Source organism: Camelus bactrianus, chromosome 13 (assembly GCF_048773025.1).
Source record: "Camelus bactrianus isolate YW-2024 breed Bactrian camel chromosome 13, ASM4877302v1, whole genome shotgun sequence".
Classification (NCBI taxonomy): domain Eukaryota; kingdom Metazoa; phylum Chordata; class Mammalia; order Artiodactyla; family Camelidae; genus Camelus; species Camelus bactrianus.
The window spans coordinates 77,294,321-77,313,813 of record NC_133551.1 but is presented as its reverse complement, the minus strand read 5'-3'; positions in this window follow the sequence as shown (position 1 = coordinate 77,313,813).

Here is a 19,493-nt window from a genome sequence, read left to right as displayed (position 1 = left end):
GTGTGCAGCGGGCATGTGGCTCTCTGAGAAGGGGAGGCAGCAGGAGGGAGTTCCAAGCTCATGTCCCTGTAGACCCCTCTTTGATGTCTCTCAGGCAGTAAAATGCAGGAAGCTGCGCTAAGGCATTTCCCGTCCGCGAGAGGGATGCTGGCAGGACAGAGCCGACCAGTCCTCTCTGCCGTGTCCCTCTGTGCCATCGACTCCATGACTCCCCCACCTGCTCTTCCAAGACAGACCCCACATCAGGGCCCTTCCTGGGTTCAACCTTCCCCAAGATGTCTTCCCTGGTCATTGCTCATCCCAGTGACCTTGGCTTTCTTCTCTGTCACCATGAGTTGACCTTGATGCTAAAAAGGAAACTGGCCCCATGTGCCTCCCAGGACCTCCACGTTGCTACCTGACCTGTGTGCCCCCACCTACCACGCAGACATGGCTACCCTCGAGCTTAGACGCCACGTCCGTTGAGGGCTGCAAGTGGTGTGTTCTCATCCCAGGACTGAGCGAATGGTTGTGGGGTGAATGCGTGGAAGGAATTACCCCAGTCAGCCCCAGTGGCTAAACTTCCACTCTTTTTAGAAATACTCTGTGCCCTCTTATGAGCTCTTGGGGTCTCAGGGAGAGGGGGTTACACAGGATGAGCTGGGTTCAAGCCCAAATGGGGGTCCTGGTTGGGCAAGTGGGTAGTGGGGAGCAGTCCTGGGAGTGGGGGTGTGGCTGGAAGAGGTTTCTCTGGGGTGGCCTGAAGTGGACGCAGCCGCAGTGAGGGGACCAAGCAAAGTACAGAGATTTGGCACGACATCCAGCCCATTCTCAGTTCAGAAATTGGAGGGAAAGCCACAGGTTCCAGGAATGGATTCCAAAGATGGGGAAGCACAGAGCAAGAGCAGGGAGGCCCAGGGGTCCAGGCAGATGGACCCACGGGGGTCTGGGGGCTTGCCACTCACTGCAGCCAGAGGCCAGCTGCATGGGATGGGTCCAAGTAGGCTCTGAGAGAAGACGTGGGAATGAACTGATTGCTTGTTGAAAACCGCAGCCCACGAAGGCTCCGGCAGTCGTGTGAAAAGAGGTGCTTGTCGGTGAAGAGCTCAGGCCCCAGTTTTGAAGTCTGCGTTCCGATAAGCCCCGCCGAGGCTCTCCTCTGTTATGTTCTCGGCAGAGGAAATGGCTGGTGCTCCATCCCTGGAGTGATGCTTGTGATTCTCATTACAGATTACCCGCTGCCTAGCATTTCCCGCAGCTGGAAGTGGCTTGGTGGGTAATGGACTTTATTGGTTTAAATCCTAGCCTTTGCTGTCACACAGGGCTGGGTTTTAGCTGCATCGACTTGGGCAAGTGATTTAATTTGTTAAACCTCTGTTTACTCCTCGGATCGGCGTAGGATTAAATGATGGAGTGACTGTAATGTGAACAGCACTGCCACTACAACGGTCATCAGCGCCATCACTCATATTTACCGAGCTTTCACAATGAGCACGGGTTGAGCAAATACAATGAATTTTCAATGTTATGGTGTAGGAGAAACAGGGGGCGGAGGGATACAGGTTCTGTAAAAAGGCGGGGTGGCCAGAGGTGAAACTAGGGCTAGGAAGAGCTGGGAACTGCTAATGCAGCTAACTAAGCTTATTGTAGTGATGCTGAAATGGGGCAGGACCCTCTGGGGCTCCCCCAGGACAGACCCTCCCACGTCCTCCACCTACCTCTTGTCTGTAGAAAAACTTCAGCCAAAAAAAGGAAGTTTAATCAGAGAAGTGAGAAAATGCAGAAACAAAGGAAAACAGTCCAACAGAATAATAGTAGTTTAGTCATTAAATAAAGTCAAGGGCCTTTACCTCCTCCTCCAGGGCGGCAGATAATATTCTGAGCCACGTCCTTTGAGCTGTTTTGCAGACGCTGAAACCTCCACCAGGAGGAGGAAGTTATCTGCATGACAACAAGACTGTAGCCATGACAGCCATGATTCCAAGAGCCGGTCTCAAGGAAATGGGAATGAAACGGCCCTGGAACTGAGACCAACTGTACTTAAAACAATCAAGGTGACATTGATCAGGCCACCACATGACCAACTTCAAGATGACTGTCAGAGCTGACGGCTGCTATGTACGTAGCCCCTCCCTCTGCCTGAGCACCCCTGAAGCTCTCCTTTAAGAAGCTCTTGTCTCCCCACGGACAACGAGGAGTTGGTTCTTTGCGACATGTGTCCACCATCTCCTGGGATGGGACTGACAGCTTCCTCAATAAAGCTGTCTTTCCTTTTACCCAACATTGTCTCTCAGTATTGGATTCTTGAGTGAGGAGCAGGTGAACCTGAGCTCGGTAACAATGCTGTCTGAGCATCTTCCTGGTAAAAAGAATTAAAGAAAAGGGCTCCTGCATCTCAGACATTCCTCCCGAGGTCACCGTCCTAATCCCCACTGCATGCTGTAGACACTCCTTTACTGAGGTCTTCTCCTGGTAAGCCGTCTCTGGGTTTGTTTACTTTGAAGTATTTTTATTTCACTGGGGTCTTCGAGATGGACGGTTATTTCCTCTCCGTAGCTCGATGCGGCTGCCCCACTGTCTCTGGGTTATGTTGTTGCTGCCAGGAAGTCACTGCCAGCTCATTGCTCCTTTTTGGGAAGTTGTCTTTTTTTCTCTCTCATTGCTATCAACATCTTTGCTTTTGACGTTTTGCAGTTTTGATTGGGTTAAACCACCCCCTCATTGGTTTTCCTCTGCCCCTGCTATTTCTATTCATCTATTTATTCAACAAATACTTGTAACATTTGATGGGTCCTGGTTCTGGGCACATGGGATCCAGTGTCGAATAAAACAGGGACCCCAGCCCTACAGTGCTCACATTCTGAAAGCAGAGGGTATAAACAGTAGATATAATAAATAAGCAAATTAAACATATAAATAGAGGAATATATGGAGGATAAATGGTACAACAATGGGCTGATCATGGTGTTAAATAGGAGGCAGGTATCATTGACAAGGTGACATTTGTAAAGAAGATGTGGTGACATCTGCAAAAAAGATATATACAATGTGATTATATACACACACACACATATGCATATACACAGTGGAATAGTACTCAGCCATAAAAAAGAACAAAATAATGCTATTTGCAGCAACATGGATAGACCTGGAGATGATCATACAAAGTGAAGTAAGTCAAGCAGAGAAAGACAAATATACGATGTCACTCATATGTGGAATCTAAAAAAAAAATACAAATTTTATTTACAAACCAGAAATAGACTCACAGACAGAAAACAAACTGTGGTTATCAGGGGAAAGGGTAGAGGAGAGATAGATAAGGAATTTGGGGTTTAATAGATACAAATTACTATATATAAAACAGATAAACAAGGACCTACTTTATAGCACAGGGAACTATATTCAATTTCCTGTAATAAATCATAATGGAAAAGAATCTGAAAAAATATATGTATGTATGTATACATATAACTGAATTGCTTTGCTGTACACTAACTTTATAAACTGACTACACTTCAATTAAAAATTAAGAGTTAAAAAAAAGAAGGTGACGTTTGAGCAAAGACTGCAGTTAACTGCATTCAAACATAGCATCTGGGCACTGACACCTGGCTTCTAAAGTGGAAAGTGAATCAGATTCTCTCTTTTCCACCTGCACAAACCTAGGGGTGGCCGACACCCTGCTCTGCTGCCCCTTCTTGCCTCTCACGCTGTTTCTGTCCTCCCTGGTCTTGCTACGCTCCCAGGACACTCATTATAGGGTCCCTGAGGGGCTCCCAACGTGCAGCCTTTCCCTTTTCCCACCCAGGCTCTGGCCAGTTGCTAAAACAAACTAATGTAAAGATTGAAGTCACACTGCCACCTTCATTCGTGCTGGGGGCCAGCCCGGAAGGTGCAGCTCAGTAGGGGAGCCAATGGACCTGTGTCTTGGGCTAAGAGGCTGGTGCTCTTAGAGGCAGCACGACCTGGATGACTTAAACAACAGAGAGAGAGCTGGTTCCCGTCTCCTTATCTTCCTACAAGGGCACTAATCCCATCATGAGGGCCTCACCCTCACGACCTTATCTAACCCCAGTTACCCCTCAAAGGCCCTGCCTCCTCACACGGCCACTGGGGGGCCAGGGCTTCAGTACACAAATTTGGGCAGAACAAACATTTAGTCCATAGCAGTGTGGTGCTCAGATCTCAGAACCGGGCCAACCTGCCTGGTCACAGGCAGCATCTGGGGGCAGGAGAACCTCAGAAGCGATGAGGTGTCCTCAGGGCCTCACTTCCAGAAGGCTGTCATGTTGGCTTGTCCAGTTTTGGTGACATTAGTGTTGACCTGTTAGGGACATCTGCCATGTCTCTTCCCCATAAAGGTACCGTTTCCCCTTCTGAACTTCCTTGGCAGGCAAATCATTTGCGTCCAGGTAAACCCGCTCCCCATCAAACTTTCAATCACCTGTTTTACATCCATTGCTGATTCTTCAACTTCATTATTCCTCCTGCATTTATTTGTTGGCAACATAAGGTAAGGAAGAGACTTCCTGTCTCTCCAGTTTATTTATTTATTTGTCCATTCATTTATTCACCTGGGTGCAAACTCAGGAATCCTAACTGAATTGGTTGGTTTTTAATCACATTTCGATGCCCAAATTGGCCCAGATTTGGCAAGAGGGAGCCCCTTCAAGCTAGCTGCTGGGTTCTTCAAATAGAAAAACAAAAAATAAAGACATTCTGATTTTGGAATGATTTTAGGTGTACAGAAAAGTGCAGAGGCGGTCAGAGAGCTCACGCTGCCTTCTCAGTCGGTTTCTCCCATTGTCACCACTTTACATCGCTCGGCACACTTGTCAGAACTAAGAAACCAACAGTCAGACACTACCATTGGCTAGACTCGACAGGGACACCACAGATGGCCCCTGCTCTTTTCCGGAGACGCCTTACTTCCACAGAAGCCCAGCCGCACCTCCGGCATTGCAGACATCCTTCGGGGGTGGCGGGGGAAGGGCCGGCTTCATGCATCTTCATCTTCCGCAGGTGTTGGCCAAAATGATCCCCAAAGGGACGGTATCAATTTATAATCCCACTTTGAGCTCCCTTCTTTAAACAGAGTTGGCGTGGGAAGAAAGAAGAGGGGACCGAAGGTGTAGAGAACCCCCGCAACCGACCTCCAGGGCTCCAGACTGGGAGAGCCGAGAGCAGGTGCAGCCGGGGGCGCTGCAGGGTGGCGGCTGGTGGCCACTGTGAGCTGTCTTCTCTGACACACAGGCTGCTGCCTGGGGACCTGGGAACCTGCATTTTAGTCCCTTGGTCTTGATGCTTTGCACAAGACCACCTTTTGTCCTGGGGGCCAACCGGGCACTGTGGGAGGTCCTGCGGCATTCCTGGTCTCTGCTCACCTGATGCCCGTAGCAACTCTGAATCAAGACAGCCAAACATGTCTCCACATCACCGCTGGATGAAAACCACCATGTGATCTGGACCAGCCAGGGCCTCAGAGACAAGAATGCTGCAGATCCACAGAGAATGAGCCATCTCTGGGCAGCCTTGAGCAAAGACAGCCCCGTACCGGGAGGGACAAACCATGGTGTCCTGGGACCACAGCCCTCACTTCATCCTGGCGTCTCCTGTCCTTATAAAGTCACAGCGTGCACCCCCAAGTATACGAAACATCGTTGGTCAGAAAAAACAAACGTGGCCATCATGGTTTAATACAAATTAAAATAGCTTACTCTCATCCAATGATTACACTGCCATCCAGGCAAAAAAGACAGCTTCTGACACATGCCCAGCCTGCATTTAGCAGCTAACTACCAAATTGGTGGTGGTCATATTTTAATATGAATTATTTGTACATAGCTTAAGGATTTTATCCAATGCAAACCATCACACCAGGAAGGACTTAAAAATGGAATCTTTTTGCATAATTAACCAGCCAAGGGGACACGCTCTGAAATAAGGTGTAGGAAACACTTACTCCGGGAAGCTGAGGGCAGAGTGGCTGCAAGGCAATTCCTGGGGAACCGTCCCGCCCCCTGGCCCCACTCAGGGAAAATCAAACGGTCCTTTTCTTTGTCATTAGCCTCAGCCCAGCTGCTGGGGGAGTGAGTCTTCACAGGAAGATCTGCGTGGATGCAGGAAGCCTCTCGGAGGGACGCCCATGAACTCTGCAGGTGCTACCTTTGGACTAACTCTGGGCCCCTGTGCCCTTCTGCCGGAGAGGTTCCTTGTTGAGAAAGGATGCAGGTGCTGGACCAGGAGCCTGGGAGCCCCAGGGACCCAGGAGCAGAATAGCTGTCCCTGCGTTCATGAGCTGTCATTTCTCCTTCTCACAAGATGCCTCTCTCACTTTCTCTTGCGGTTTTCAGAAAGAACAAGAAGCAGAAAGACTCGGAAGAGCTGGTTCCTGGCGAACTGTTAGCTGAACACTCGTTACGTGCACGGGAGATGCTGGTGGCCCTGAGTGAGGGGTCTTTTGGGGAGAGAGGGGCTAGCACTCCATTTCTGCCTCTCCCAGGACACACGGGTCTCTCCGAGCCTCACTGTGGTCACCTGTAATGTGGAGGAATTACAGCCTCCGCCTTCTCACTGCCCACCTCCAGTGACCCCCCGGCATCTCCCGTCGGTGAGCCTAGGGGAGCTAGAACACAGGAGGCTGGACTGTGCCTTCAGGGCCAGCATATGGGACACAGAGACAGGGGACAAACCTGTGAGCAGTGGGTGAAGATGGAGCCCACTTCTGGTGGGGTGACCGAGGGGACCCACTGGGAGGAGGCACCTGGCATGAGGGCTAGCTACTTGGCATCCATGCTCTCCCCAGAAACCTGGGAAGATTTCACCCCCTGCCTGCTTGCACCCCTCAACTGGGAAAGAGGAAGACAGTGTCCTTACGTTGTTTTGATGGGGGGCTGTGGTGAGGATCATTGGCCAGCCTTGGGGGTAAGGACAGGGGGACTCCCTTCTTCAGTCTTCCAGCCCTGAGCCAGGTCACCTCCAGGGCCTGGTAGGGACCTCAGGGCTGAGTCAGGGTCTGCTGTACGGGGCGATGCACGCCCTCTGTGACAGGACGGTGCAGACAGGCCCCAAAGCACTGAAGTTACAGGTCTCCCACCCACCGAGCGGAACACGCCCTTGGGAGGCTGGATTTGGTCCTGGCCTCCAACAGGGAGTCCTGCTCACAAATGCTGGGGCCTGGCAAGCGGCTGACTGGGAGGGCCTGTCTCAGTCGGTCAAGTAGCTTTAGGCATCATGGACCCAGTGGCATGTGACAGACTGATATGGGGCCCCAGTCCCCGAAGAACTCCCGGTCCTGGTGGGGGATGAGGCTGGCTGGCCGGAGAGGCCCGATCTCAGAGGGGCAGACAGAGATGCTGGAGCCTTCTCAGAGGCAGAGAGAATGTTCTAGAAACTCACCTGGGGCGTGGCCCTGCAGCCTAGCCCTCAGCTCCCCGCCGGCCACATGGCCCAGCGTGGGCTCCCCCGGGACGGGAGGATGCGCTCATCTGACACGTCTGTTCTCGCATCTGTTTATTTGCTGTTCTCCTCTCTCAAGAAAAGGATTAAAAAACCGAGTGAATGTAGTGGAATTCTATCACGGAAGCCTTGAAACCACCACTCTTCCAGCTGCCACCCTGAGAAGGGCGTGGGAAGCCGGCGACCAGCTCCCGCCTTTGCCACCCAGCTGATCCCTGAGGGAGTGTCCGGCCGTCCCTCTGCCCGGGACCCACCAACACAGCAGCGCCTGCCTGACTTCGAGGCTTCATTTACAAATGCCACCTGCTGTGGCCAAGACTCGCTTCCCTCTCATTCTCCTGCTTCAGATTTTCAGAAAAAGAGGGGAAAAGACTAAAAGGGAACCAGCAACAGCAAAGGGACGGACAAGCGCGGGCGGGCAGCTCCCCGACCTCAGCCTCGCCTGTAGGCGCAGCGCCCGCCGCGCGCGCCTCGGGTCTCCCCGCGCCCGCCGGCTGGGCCTGCAGGTCGTGTGCTCCACGCGGCGGGGCTGGGGCTCCGGGGGACGTCTTCTTCCATTAAAAGTGTCCGTTCCGGGACGGCGGGGACGCGCTCTGTCCGCTGCGCCTCCGTGTCGATCGCGGGAAACCAGCTGCGGGCGCGGCCGTTGGTGGTTGATCCGTCGTTTTCAGTCGGGCGGCTTGTCGGTGTGTTGAGGTGGCCGGCGTCGCCAGGGCGCCGGCTCCATCCGGTCATTCCCAGTTGTTGAGACACAACCCAGACTAACTGAACCGCACATGTTCTCCTTTCGTGGGCGGCGGGGGAGCACACGCGGGAAATCTGCCGTGAGCTCTACTCTGCATGGAGACGCCGCGCGGTGGGTGAGGCACCTCCCCGTCCCCGGGAAGAGCCCAGGGGCCCGGGCGGGGCCTTTCAGCCCCCCCCCCCCCGTTTCCCCGCCCAGCTTCCCAGCGTCTCAGGGCTGGCGTGTGCGGTGCGGTGCCCCGTGGCCGCCGGGATCCTCAGCCGGTTTCTCCCAGCGTCACCGAGTGTGCGCCCCGCTCTGAGGCCAGTGTAGCTTAGGGCTCTTTTTCAGGGCTCGCTGCGGAAGGCTCAGCGCCTCACGCCATCTGCTTGAAAGAATCCAGGCGATCGGGTCCTGGAAGGTCAGAGCAGCCCAGGGCAGCTCCCGCCTCCCGGGAGGCTGGGCCAGGCCCCCTGCTGCGATGGGCGGGCACCTTCCCCTCTGCCCTCGGGTCGGCCTCGGCCTCAGGCAGCCCCTGGGGCTGTGCTTTCCTCAGCTGCCTGTAAGAATGACACCAAACAGATTCTTCCCACCCCTCCCGCAGAAGCCGGGGCCTTCCCAGGCATCTTCAGACACGCCCCTTGGACTTCCCTGGTGGGATGGGTCCCGTGATGGTCTGTGAATTAATCGCTGATGCCCTGGGGATGGATGGGGCCTAGACTGGCTGCACTGGTCCTGCCAGGGTGTTGGAGGCGGGGATGGATGCCCTTCAGCCACATGGCTGGGATCGGAGGGGCTTCCCCTCTGGGGCCGACGGAGCGCTAAGTGGTGGGGGAATCCAGCCCGCCTTGTGGTTCTCCGACTGCTCTGTGGGCGTCCAAGGCGACCGCCGCCCGGGGCAGAGCGGAGGAGCTAATTCTTCTACACCCTCCACCAGGACGCAGAGGAGCCTCCGGGCTTCCTCTCCGGGTGGGAAGATGGAGTTTCCCCCTTCAGCAGCACCGGGGCGCCCCTTCTCCCCACCTTCAGCCCCCTCCCCGGGATGGCTGGTGGCATCTCTGCTCTGCGGTCCACCCTGTACCCCGAACCCCTTAACCTGGGCTCTGGGTGAAGATGACCCCAGAACCAGGGTCAGACCTGGGTGTCTCCACCTCCGTGAACACGCCTAGCCTGTCCAGCAGGACGGACGGTCACCCTAGGACACCGGAACCACTGTCACCTTGGCTTCTTTTCATCAGCTCCTCTCTTACAAATCAACCTAATATTAAAAAAGATTGTAAAAATATTACATAAATCCACTTTTGGAAAAAACTTCCATGATACAGGTGTGACCGCCTCGCGCCTCCCAATCCTGAGCGCCCTTCCTCAGAGACAAGGATGGCTGAGCGGAGTGTCGATCCTTCCAGGCCTTTCCAGGCATTTCTAGACGACCTCGTTCTTCTGTGGTTCCTCTTGGGGGTTTCAGGTTTGTGCTTTTAAGGCCTGCTCTGCAAAGCTGGCAGCACTCAGTTCAAGCCTGTTTGGACCTGATGGATGAGGCGGGCCAAGCCGATCCCACCCCGAGATGCTCCTGGTGCTACAAGAGGGCAACCTGTGATAAAGCATCTCTGTTTCCGGACTTTCAGTTTTGGCCGTTGGGCCCCGCCCAGGGAGACTGTCCTCCCCTGGTCAGACTGCACATGCTTCGGGGTGAGGAGGGGGCCGTGCTGGACAGGAGCTGTGGCCAGGAGCATGACGGACGATGCCCGGGGAGGCCGGGAATCAAGCTGTTTTGGTGCCAAGGATGTACAGCAGCTGGGTGGGGACAGGGCCAGACTCACGGGGGCACAAGGCCATGCAGACGGGAGGGGCCCGGATATCAGAGCAGGTGCAAGCATGCAGAAGGAGGGGGCGGGTTCCTTCCTGGTCTTGTCACCGCATTCTCCACTGGAGGGTCCTCTTCCCAGTGTGATTTCCCAGCAGTTGCCATCCTGCCCTCGCTCCCTCCTTCCTGCTTTCCTTCATGTATTATTGAAAGCTCTGCTCCACCCCCGGGTGCTGGGGTACTGGGGGCTCGGTGAGTGAGGAGCCCCTCTCTCTGTCCCGGGTGCTGACTCGTAGGTCGCAGCCCCAGCCGTTCAGCAGCCCAGCATCACTGCAGAGAGCATCGCTGCCTGCTCGGGGAGGGGCTGCACATTGGCCTTTCCCCGGCGAGGGTGGTGTTGGGAGGGCCTTCTGGGCATACCCCCGGGGGACAGACTGCTCCCTGGCTTGGTGCAGGGGGCCCCCAGGGTAGGGTGGCCCCACATGCAAGTCTGGAGACTCTCCCAACGGGGCTGCCCTTTCAGAGCGTGTTCACAGCCAGGGCTGCACTCACTTCACCAGGCTGCGTCCCCAGCACCCCATCCTCTCTGCTCCAAGGCGCAATGAGAAGGCGAGCTCCACCAGGGTGGCCGGGGTTCTGTCCTGTCTTGTCTTCTTTGCTGCTGTAGCTCCAGCATCCAGGGGGGTCCCTCCGCAGGTGTCCGCCAGCAGATGTTTATTGAATGAGTGACTCTGGTGCAGCCCTCAGCCTCCACCCCAGGGACTCCTTCCTTTCCACTTGCATTATTCCACTTGCATGATAGCCTCTGGACTCTCCTACTCACCCACGAATGTCAAGGGAAAAAAAAAACCCAAGCCAACAAGATCTGCTCACATCCAACACCTTATGGAAGCTGCATCTCAATCTTCCTGGAGATCCTTTCAGCCTCCGAAAAGATGGGGCTTCCCAGTGTCTGAACTCTAGGAAGAGATGGAATCTTTCTTTGTCTGGGGGGACCGCTAATTTAGTCCTGCTGGTGTGAGGTCAGCATGTGCCCTCCTTCTTGCGGGGAGGCTGAGCCAGTGCCGTCAAATACAAGGGGGGATCCTTCACCCGGGTGTTCGGGGTTCTGCTGAGTCATGGAGACTGGGCGTCTCTCACTCTGCATCCGGATATAAAGAAGAGCTTTTGTCCTTTTAATGTGGCCCAGCCCGAAAAGCATTGTTCTAGTTTATTATCACCCCACCCATTTGCTCATGGGACACAGGAGATGCACACATTTTTCATTTGCTCCCGTGGGAGCAGAGCCCTTGAGGTCCCCTCGCTGGGTTGTGTTCAGCACTGGGTCTGCAAGTCCCAGGGAAACACAGGCTGGGCCATTGGAACTGCGCGTCTAGATAAAATGTCCCCAGGAGGAAATGGATCTTTGATCACCCCCATGCCTGAGCTAAGGACGCGTGTGGTGAGCAGGTGACAGTCAGGGATCCCCTACAGAGCTGTGGCGCTGCAGGGACTGGAGCAGGGGAGCTGATGCGGGTGAAATGCCCAAAGCTCTTGGGGGGAGGTATGTGGTGGAAAACAGGGCTCCCTGCCCCCAAGGATGGAGTGGCGGCCATTGCTACTTGGGCACTTACGGAGGTGCCTCCCGCGAGGCTGGAGGGGTTGGGGACGAGACCTTGTCTCTCCCCCGCCTCTAAGCAGCTTTGATGATTCCTCCTGCCTGCACCTCGATGCAGGATGCTTCAGCAAGGTGCGCTGGCTGCTCGTAGCCCTCCTCCGCTGTCCATTTCCTATGTCATCGATTTCTGCTCTTAGCTCAATTACATCCTCTCTTCTACCTACTTTAGATTTACTCTGCTCTTCTCTGCTGCCCTTCTTCTAGCTTCTTAAGGTGAACTGAAGGTTGTTTATTTTAGATCTTTCTTCATCATGGTATAAGAACTTAAAATGATAAATTTCTGCCCTGAGCATTGGTTAGCTGGATAGCTTGAATTTTGGAATGTTACATTTTCTTTATTATTAAATTAAAAATATTAAAAAATTTCCCTTCTGTGTTCTTCTTTGACTCGTGGATTATTTAGAAACATCTTGTTTAATTTCTGAATATTTAGGTCTAGTCTAGATTTCTTGTTGAATTTATTTCTTATTCAATTCTTTCATGGTCAGAGAACCACAATTCTTTTGTGATCAGTCCCTCAATTATTTTAGTCTTTTTGTATTTATCAAGATTTCTTTTATAGTCCAGCTTTAGGTCTACTTTGGCAAACATTTTTTAAAAGAATGTATATTCTGCAGTTGTCGGAAATCATGATCTATAAACGTGAATTAAGTGACAATGGTTGATAGACTTGTTCTGATTACTTTTGTCTTTACTAATTTTGTTTTGTTCGAGTTGATCTATCAGTTGAGGAGGAAGGGGCATTATAATCTTCTACTGTTTTACATAATTTCCATTTCTTTCTTTAGTTTTGTTAATTTGTTGCCTTTGTAACTTTTGGAGCTTTGCTATTAGGTGCATATACATTTATGATTGCTATGTCTTCCTGATGGATTGATCCTTTTATCATGCAATGTCTTTCTCTATCCTGACAATACTCTTTGTCTTGAAGCCTATTTGCTGTGAGATTAATATAGCTGCTCCAGCCTTTTTATGCACATTCATTCCATATCTTTTTCTATCCAATTATTTTCAACTTATCTTTGTCTCTCTTTATAAAGTGCATGTCTTTTAGACAATATCTAGTCGAATCTTATGTTTTTAGCTCATTATGAAATTTTTTGCCTTGTAAATGTTGGGTTTAGTCCATTTGCACTTAATGTGATTATTGACCTGGTTGAATTTAGGTTTACCAATCTATTATACGCTTAATGTTTGTTCCTGTTTCTTTTTGTTCCTCTTTCGTTCCACCTTTTCTGTCTTCTTTACTCCAAGACTTCTTGAGTTTCATTTTAATCTATCTATTGATTTTTTAATATTCTTTCTTGAATTAATTTTTTTTAGTGGTTGCCTTAGGGGTTAAAATATACATCCTTAAATTTTAGTGTTGTATGACTTCTTCACATGTGATGTGGAAACCTTACAACTTTGTGGATGCATTTAACACTCCCCATCATATTTATGCTATAATAACTGTATGTACACATCTACATATGTTAGAATGTATGAACTGAGTTTATAACTTCGCAAGACAATGTTATGATTTTGGCCTAAAGAATCATATGTATTTTAACAAAATTTAGAGAAAGAAATAGACTTTTATATTTACCCAGATATTTACCACTCATAATCCTCCTTATTCTTTTCCAAAGAGCCAAATTTCTCTCTGGCATCATTTTCCTTTCCTTCAGCTTGACAACTTTTTAAAATGTTTTTGTAATGAAAGTATGCTTACAGTGAATTCTTTTTGTTTTCTTTTATTTAAAATGTTTTTATTTCCCTTTCACTTCTGTAATTTATTTTCTCTGCATATAGAAATCTCTGTTGATAGTTTTTGTCCCCCTTTCAGGATTTTAAAGATCCCGATCCACTGTCAAATGGTCAAATAGTTTCTGGTGAAGTCTTCAGTTATTCAAATTATTTTTTCTGTGTATGTGACATCATTTGTATGATTGCTTTTAAGATTCCTGCTTCATCTTTGTTTTTAAAAATGTTTTATTATTATGAGCCTAGGCACCTTTTCTTTCTGTATTATACTATTTTGTGGTTTGCTGAACTTCTGAAAGTTTACATTTATGTCTTTCAACAAATGTAAGAAGTTATTGGCCATTATTTCTTCAAATATTTTTTTCTATTCGTTCTTTCCTTGTCTCCTATCACTCATATTTGAAAACCAGTCCCCGAGGAGCGATCTATCTCTGTTCTAAAGTTTTTCTCTTTATTCTCTAAATAGGATAACATCTATTGATCTATTTTCAGGTTCATTAACATTTTCGTTGATTATTTCCATTCTGCTATTAAACCCATTATTTGAACATATTATTTCAGATATTCTAATTTTTAGTTCCAAAGTTTCTATTTGATTTGTTTTAACATTTTAAAATGATCTTCTGGGAGTTCCTATCTTTTCACTGTTATCAGTACACTTTCCTGTGCCTCCTGAAGCATGTTTGGAATGTCTGCTTTGTATTCCTCATCTATTCGTTTCAACATCTGGGTCATGTTGGGTTGTTGATTATCTTTGTACTTGAGAATGAGTCCCGCTTTCCTGGCTTCTTGTACGTTGAGCAGTTTTGGATAGCATCCTGGACATTGTGAATACTGTGTGTGGAAACTGCGGTTTCTGCTGTGTTTCTCAATGGAGTATTATTGCTTTGTTTTAGCAATAATTAATTCAGGTAAACTCAGACCACAAACTGCCTCTCACCTACAGGTGGGGGCAGCTCTGATATCAACTCACTTCTTTGTGGGTTTTCTTGTTGCTGTTTTCTTCTTTAACTGGGTTGGTTGCAGTCTGCAGCATGCATGGAGCATTTCAAGGTCACTCAGAGACTTGAGTAGAGTTGACACGCAGAAACTGGGGCTCCCTTTTCTTGCTCAATCCTTTATAAACTTCTTTTTTCACTCACCAGCATCTGTGGCCATCTGGTTCTCTCTTTTCCTGGGCAGAGAGATGGAGGGTTTTTTTTTTTTATAAGAGCTTCACCTGCATTATACCTTGATGGAATCAACACAAAGGTGGGGGACCCATCATGTGCTGGTTCCTTCTTCCAAGTTTTGGCCTCCTTCCCAAATCTTCCTCCCTTTGTCCACTTTCTAGAGACCTCAGGTCGTTTTTTTGTTGTTGTTGTTTTGTTTTGGTTTGGGTTTTTTGCTAGAGCATATTGCTTTCTGTGGAAGTGTTGGTCCATTGGGAATTTATCTACCACATAACCTCAATAAACATTTATTTCTCTTGTTTACTCAATTTTTTATTAGCCTTGTCTCGGAACTGCTGGGGGATGGGGAGAGATGCCTCTAGTTCTGCCAGGTTTGGAATGGGATGAGGAAGGGGAAAGGCTGGGAAGGATAATATGAGGAAGTGGAATCTCTGCTTCCAACACAGCAAATTGTACTTTTTTATTATTTTATATACGGACGTCTCACGTAAGATTTTATTGTAAAATTGTTATTGCATAAAATGTACTTAAAAACCACTCATTTGAATATTCTCCAAGTCCTGAAGCGCTGAGAAACTCTGCTGGCTTCAAGGGGCTTTAGCGGTGCTATGTTTAGAACCTCCATTCTGGAACCACTAGCCATTAGCCTGTGTTTGAATCCCAGTTTGCCCCTTACCAGCTGTGTGGCCTGGGGCTAGCTCCTTCCTGCCAGCATCCTCCACTTATTAATCTTTAAGTTGAAGATAACCATACTGCCTTACAGGGTGATGTGAGAATCCAGGGAGACAGTGAATATTTAGTCTTTGGCAGAGGCATGACACATGTTAAGTGGGTTACATGGACTGAATGTATCTCCTCAGTCTCATATGTTGAAGGCTTAATTCCCAATGTAATGGTGTTTAGAGACGGGGTCTTGTGGAGGAGGGCTCATAACGAGCTTAGTGCCTTAGCGAGGCACCAAATAGCTCTCTCTCTCTCCCAAATGAGCATATAGTGAGAGGGTGGCATTCTACAAGTTAGGGTGTGGGTCCTTACCAGAACCTGACCATGCCCTCACCCTGATCTCAGACGTACAGCTTCCAGAACTGTGAAAAAATAAACGTGTGCTCTTCAAGTCCTCCCACGTGTGATACTTTGTTATGGGAGCCTGAGCAGACCAAGGAAGTGTGTATGCTACTGGTCAGTCTTCATCACCATCATGTGTGTGGACGCTTCTGCGAAGTATCATAAAAGGGAAGGCGTGGGAGAGCCTGGAGAGTTTCCAGAGAGAGCAAAGGAAAGACCCCTTCACCAGCTGCATGGAGACAGTTGTGTCCGTGCGACGTGGATGAAGCTTTCCCCAGGAGCTCAGAGGACGGCGCTCCTCACTCATTATCGGACATGGCAGCTGCCACTTGGTCACTTTAGAATTGACAATCATGGGTCCCATGAGTGACAGTTCCATTTCTCAGGATGGATTTGCCAAGGAGATTGCCTCTCCAACGAGTCACCTCCCGTGATACAGCATATAGAAACTCTGGATTTAGAAAAAACACGGTGGGATTCTGGGGTGTGAGGGGCAATATTCCTTGTCTATTCCTTATATCCCATCCCTATAGCTGGTTTTCTTTTAGTGCCTTTAATACAGATTAATGTTAAGGGTTTGATCTTTTTAAGGAGCACGTCTAAACTGAAGAGTGCTTCCCCATTACTAGAGACTGGGCGTGTCTGAAAGGGACAAGGGCACTACGCTGTCACTGTGTCTGCCTTCCTGAGAAGGCTGCGAGTGGAAATGGAGCAGGAGGTGGCGTTGGGAGGGCTGGAGGAAAGAGACATCAGGCTGACCGGGTCCAGCCACTTCGCAAGGTCATTACCAAATGTGATTTTCCATGTGCCGCTTTGTTGCTGCTGGCACAAATGAGACCCGGAGATTATTGGAAATCTACGTGAAAGTCTTGTCCGGTGTCAGGCTCCTGGCTAAGCCATTTCCTTTCCTTTCCCCTCCCCCCCGAGCAAAGAAAGCTAACCCGACAGAGAGCAGGAAAAATGTTTTGCTTTGGTTCAAACCTTTAAATCTTTTGTGGCTGGGAGGCTTGTCCTCATTTACAAAGCAGGATTTAAACTTTGTGTGGGCAGCATGTAGAGGGTGGAGTTGGGAAAGAGGGAAGTTAGCCTTTAGGCTCAGCACCAAGAGACCCCGGTGTGGCCCACCCTCTCACTTACCCTGACAAATTTCCATCACCACCTAGCACTTCCCCAAATGAAAAAGAGTCCCTTCCCAGACTCAAAGGGGAAATTTGCTGAATTCCAAATCTGAGCTAACTTTGCTTTTACCCACAGGGTTCCAGAATCTGCAGCCTCAAGCAGAGAGGGCATGAAATCTGATCAGGGTTTTCCGGTATCAGCAAATGTCTGATAAGTACTTTTTGCTTATTTGTTTGTCTTTACCAAAATCAGCCCATGTTTCTTGAAAAGACCAAGTGATAGGAGGTGCTCTTTGCAAAGTTAGTGCTCCCCACTGTGCTCCCAGGGATCCAGGCTGCACGACGGGGAGGGTGTGCGTGGCTCTTACTGCATTATTTAGAACTGCAGGAACGGGGCTGGTGTCTGTGCCTGGTGGAGAGTCATGGGAAGGGAGGTCCAGGACCCAGATAGAGGCAAGATCTCACTCCATTCTACTCAGCTGAGAATTCCCAGCTCTTGGGAGCCTAAAGCAAGGGAAAAAGAAAGGAAGCTGATGGTGAGAAGTCAGAGTATTCCGTCTGGGACATCTCCCAGAGAAGTGGGGCTCTGAGGAAGGGGCACAGAGCTTCTGAGAGCTAGAACACTGCAGGCACTCAATAGGTGAATGATAAAGGAATGAGTGACTTAATAAATGAATGAGCCAGGACACTCTGCCACACTTACCTTTTCATCACCACAGGTCCTGGCTCAGGGCTGGGCACGTAGATGTGCTTTGTGCGTGTTGGGCTAATTATAGGGCTGCTTTAGGTCCTGCAGGAATTCAGAGGCCTTTCCCTCCTGGGGGCTATGCACAAGCCTCAGGCTGCCGCTTTGGTTTCTCTGGTGGAAGCAGAGAGGTTCCAGCTCCTGCCAGCTGCTCCTGGAGCCACAGAACTGAGGGAAGAACCATTCCTGAGCTTTTTGCTCTCCGGTCATTCTGAGCCTCTTCTTTGCCAGCCCCACTGGGAGTACTTCCCTATACCCTGCCTGTTCCCCTGACCCTTATGAATGCCCCCAAACTCACGTACAGATTCATAACGAGTAGTTCGTGGTGGTTGTGGAAATACAGATGTTACTGTCCAAAGTAGGAGCTTTTAGGGAGATTTGGGGTGCGATTAGGGATGATGTTTTTGCCACTGTGGCCATAGGTGGGGGAAGATTTCAGGGCAGGTTTGGCAGTCTTGAAATCATTTGCAGCACAGAGAGTCCTGTGTTACCCTCCACTTGGCCCAAATCCCTGCCCTACATGGGTGAACTCAGACAAGCACCCTGGGCCTCTCTGTCTGTGTCTGAAGTTGGGTTTCACTGATGAACTTGGGGAGAAACTCCACCTGAACTAATTTTCCTCTAGGCAACTTCATGGGAACAAGGTTTTATGTGGCAGATAATGAGAAAAGCAGCTGCAAAATCCTTCAGGAATGAAAAATAATTTCCAAAGAGATCCTGAAAATCTCCCAGAATGAGAAAGTCACCTCAATTCCTTCAATTACTATGAGGAACACGCATCTATAATACGCATTTTAATAGGCATTAAAGACATTTTAATGAGAAGACAATTTAAAAGTTGATAAACATGTGTCTTTTGTTGATACCCGGCAGAAATTTTGTTGAGGGGGTAGGGTTTGGAAGGATCATTAGCACCAGGTTGCTTTATTAGGTGCTGTGTTGTTCTGAATATTTTAGCTGCTGAAGTTCAGACCTGGGTTCCCGCAGACTTGGGTGGGATTATAAAGAGACTCTGAGGCTGAGAAAAGATGGAGGCGGTCTGTTTCAGAGACTGGGCCGATGTCAAACTCTGCACATGGGTGCCCAGCCAGCCTCGTGGAACTCAAAGCACATTATTGCTGCTCAAAACCGACAGGGCTGGAGAAGGAGGCCAAGAAGTCTGAGAATGTCACAAAGCACAGGCCTGGCCAGGCTGAGGTGAGCCTCACGCAGGAGCCTGAAGTCTTCGGAGGCACTTTTGGTGGGATTTCATCTGTTGGTGCAGCCAGTGAGCCCCCTCTGGCACTGGGAGAGGTCTAACCGCCCCCCCCCCCAACTTGGCTGGTTCCTGCGCCCGGGGCAGCTGGCTGGGGCACATGGCAGCTGTTCCTCCGTAGCTCCATTTACCCAATCTTCCTATGTCTGTTAGTAATAATGGCTCTCAGTCACGCAGCCTTACTCCATCCAGATACTGTGCTCAGCACCTTACAGGGATTTCTAGATCAGTTTTATTGCCTCATAGTCAATTGCACAAACTTGGTGGCTTAAATCGTGACCTGTTTATTATCTGGGAGTGTCTGTGGATCAGGAGCCCAGGTGCAGCTTAGGGGTGATCCTCTCAGGGTCTCACGAGGCTGCAGTCAAGTGGTCAGTGAGGATGTGTTCTCATCAGAGGCTTGGCTGGGGAAGGGTCTGCTCTAAAGTTTCTCCAGGTGGTTGGTGGGAGCCACAACCTTGCCTTTGTAGGACTCATGGTGACCGCTCTCCTCACGGCCAGCAGACAAGTCTGCTGCCTGGAGCCTCCGACTTTAGGAGGGGCTCCTGTCTCTCTTCTAAGGGGCTCCCCTGTTTGACCTGGCCCATCCACAGTTGTCTCCCTTTTGACAAACTCAAAAGTCAAATGATCAGAGACCTTACTTACATCTGCAAAGTTCCTACACCTTCACAGTAGTCTATTAGAAGCAGGTCACAAGTCCCACCCACGTTTAAGGGGAAGGGTTCACACAAAGGCATAATTTCTGGGGGGGGCAGCAGCCAATGAGG